Below are 3,580 nucleotides of genomic sequence, written 5' to 3'. Positions count from 1 at the left end.
CTGAACCCAGATCCATGTGGTTGGTAAGCAACCTACTTACCACACAGCCACTCCTGCGCCTATCAAAAATATGGAACGCTTCACAAATTTGCGTGCCATTCTTGCGCAGGGGCCATGCTAATTCTTCTCTGTATCATTCCAATTTTAGTATAATTTTATAAAAGATTTCAAGCAATGGGATCAACCATCCAGGTGAGAGTATTACCAATTGAATAATTTCAATCACTTGGTCATGCTCACAAAACACAAGCACACACATACATCACAGTTGGTTACTCAACAGAATTGACAGTGCTGGGTTTATTCATTTTTTTTTTTTTTTGCTGACTTATGTTAGGCGTGCCATTAAGTGTGGTCTTATGAGTCACAACCAGCCTGTCAATTCATTTATGAAATATCAACATTTTCACACTTGACCTACAAGATTTTTCTCAAACATACCTTCTTCCTAAGCCGACCTTTCTCTACTTCAACAGTAAGTAGTTTCTACTACCAACCTATGGTCTATTTTAATCCAATTCTAATCTTTCCTTTTATTAAAGATCTCTGTAATAACACAATTATTTAACCTCTGCATACTAACATGTAGCTTTCATGTCCTTTCATCTCATTACATTCAAACTTTGTCTCAAGTTAAGCATTGCACATCCAACAACTTAAAATGATTTACTTGTCAATTCCGGTACAACCTCTTACATTCACAGTCCATGTTTCTCTACATGTGGTGTATGTCTAAGATGTGTGATAATGCAGTGTATGATGGTGAAACATGGATAATGAATGTAGAGTTATTTCTATAGATTTTCCATAGCAATTAGATCCAGCACTGAAAGTTACAGTTCATGTAGGAATACGTTTATGTAAACAATGTGATCAAAGATAGAAAAATAGGAACGGGTGTATATCCATATTTCAGGAGTTTTTGTTCTCTCTTCAGTACCACATCCAACCCAATAACCATCCATGAACACACTGCTTAAATAGTTACCAAATACAGTAGTGTAACACAATTTGGATATACCAATTTTACATAATAAACACATGCTTGGCAATTAGTATGTAGATATTAATAGCGAAAATAGAAGACTAAAGAGGATGTATAAGATGAGTGGCGACATAGGTAGTGAAACGTGGACAAGCTCATTTCAAACTTTGTTCTCAATTAAACATCATACGTCCAACTGATTATAATTAATGTATTACTATAAATTCTACATCCAGGACTTGAATTGTATTTGAGACTCTTGCCAGCTGCCAGTATTTCCAAACACACAACAGACAACTTGATATTCTGTCTCATCATCATCATCATCATCATCGTTTAACGTCCGCTTTCCATGCTAGCATGGGTTGGACGATTTGACTGAGGACTGGTGAAACCGGATGGCAACACCAGGCTCCAGTCCGATTTGGCAGAGTTTCTACAGCTGGATGCCCTTCCTAACGCCAACCACTCAGAGAAATACTATAAACTGCTTCTGCTATTTGAAATTAGCAATTAATTCATTAATTAGATTCACAAGTTTTATGTCTCATAGAAAGCAATGAACTTATGCAGAACATTTTGATATTGTAATATTGAATATAGCAACAAGAAACAGAGATGCAAGAACTTGTGAAGGTTTGTGCTGGCAAAAAGTACATGAATTTTGTGATAAGGAATAAATTAGTTTGTATTGAGGAAGAGGAGAAATCTTATGGTATGGGCAGAACTCTTCATTAAGGAGAACAAATAATTGGTACCAATTACAGAGCCATGTATCTTCTGAAGAGGGGAGAGAAAAAGTTGGTCGTTGTTGCTGTTATTGTATGAAGTATAGTGGTAGGTTAGTGAAATTACCTATGTTGCTAGTGCTAAGTGACTGACTATCTTTTAAAGATATAATGCACAATAACCTATCTTGCTAGTGTAAAATGACTGACTAATTAATTATATAGTGGAAATATATGATAACCTATCTTACTTGTGTTAAGTGATTGATCAAATATCATGTGTGGAGATAGAATAACATTAAAATGTCCTGGGTAAGATTCTAAACTGCATTTGGTCATGGGGGCCTTGGTACAAGAGTTCCAGAATAGTAGCACCTGTTAGGGCTCCGGCTATGGGTTAAGTAGCATGTGTACCACCCACTTCAAACCCAGGCTACGTCTGCTGCAACAATCAGTGGTGACTTGGTCAGTGAATCCTTTGTGGTGGCCAGCAATCGATGGCAGGATGGGCTCTTATGAATCACACTATCCCAAAGTGCGTATACATGTGACCAGGGACCACGTGTGAACTTGTATTCACACCGAAACTCTAAACATGAACTCTACACCTCAACAACGAATGAGGACTACTGCAATGGCACCGATGCCATCCATCACGATTGCTGTCTCAGTGGAGCATTTGTCAGATTTGCAAGCTGGATATTTAGGCTGTGGGCAGAAGCATTGCTTTGCCTCCTGGAGTGTTAGAGTCAACCATTGAATGTGGTCAGCCTCCATGAGGGACGTGGTGAACTCATCGGTCAAAGCCGGCTCAACTTACCACAAGTGAATGCAACTACAAGTACAAGTGTAAAAATAACTGAAACAATTTATAAATTCATTATTTACATTTGACGGATATTTGTCCTCATCTTGTTTGTTGTTAACACAACGTTTCGGCTGATATACCCTCCAGCCTTTATCAGGTGTCTTGGGGAAATTTCGAACCTGGGTTCTCGTTCCTAAGGCGTATATCCATCAAATGTAAATAATGTAAATAATGTACATAATTCCTCATTTCTAAAATGTAGAACTGAATTTATAAACACTATAGATGCTGTGTTAGTATAGCTGATGACATAGAAGATATCGGGTTCACAACCTGTCACTGTCTCAAATCAAAGCTTAAATTGTCAAATATCATCAATCACTGATCTCGTTGTACTGTACCAAAGACTCCTCACAGCAACAAGCATTGAGCTTCTAGAAATAGCAGCCAAATCTGCCTCAAATTACTGAAAAGACATGCTAGATAATGTTGTCTTTGATATACTTACATCTAGGTGCCTTTGTTTACTCTGGGATAACCTGCGGTTAAACCATAACAAAAAAACCCTAGAGAGAAGGGGAGAAAGAAAGAGAAACAGGGAGATCCTTTCTTATCGGTGAAGTAGTAGTAGTAGTAGTAGTAGTTCTGCTGAAGACTGGGTTTTTGGATCTGTTTATGCTAAGATGCTGCTGCTAATGATTTAATTCTGCCGAAATCCAGTGTCACCTTTCAACAATAGCGAGGTAAAAGTAAAAAACTAGTTCTTATATGCTAGACCATGCATATGAGAGGTGTCAATTGTCTTAACTGCCATAGTGGTAGCAGTGGTAGGGGCAGCAGCAGCAGCTGTAGTAAATAGTGAAAATGTGTGGCGATCGTTATTGTTGATTGTGTTGGAGATCCCATTTCCTCGTTCTATGTCGGGAAGAGAAGCTGTGTAAAAGCAGCACCACCCACCACCACCACCACCACCACCAACCCATCGCCACTCCATTCTCCCCCACCCCACACGACGCACAGCATCAATTAAGTAAGACATTTGACACGAACATTTTTCCT

At 38.5% G+C, this 3,580-nt stretch overlaps 1 protein-coding gene and 1 pseudogene across 3 annotated transcripts in view; both read right to left on the bottom strand.

The window, feature by feature from the left end:
* LOC106869432 (CAP-Gly domain-containing linker protein 3) overlaps positions 1-3,580 on the bottom strand; it is a 97,359-nt gene that overhangs the window by 78,264 nt on the left and 15,515 nt on the right. The window lies entirely within an intron of this gene.
* On the bottom strand, positions 65-163 carry LOC128250180 (U6 spliceosomal RNA; annotated as a pseudogene).

The sequence above is a fragment of the Octopus bimaculoides genome, chromosome 19 (assembly GCF_001194135.2).
Source record: "Octopus bimaculoides isolate UCB-OBI-ISO-001 chromosome 19, ASM119413v2, whole genome shotgun sequence".
NCBI classification, from domain to species: Eukaryota; Metazoa; Mollusca; class Cephalopoda; order Octopoda; family Octopodidae; genus Octopus; species Octopus bimaculoides.
Note: the sequence above shows the minus strand (reverse complement) of the source record. Positions and strands in the feature narration are given on the sequence as shown.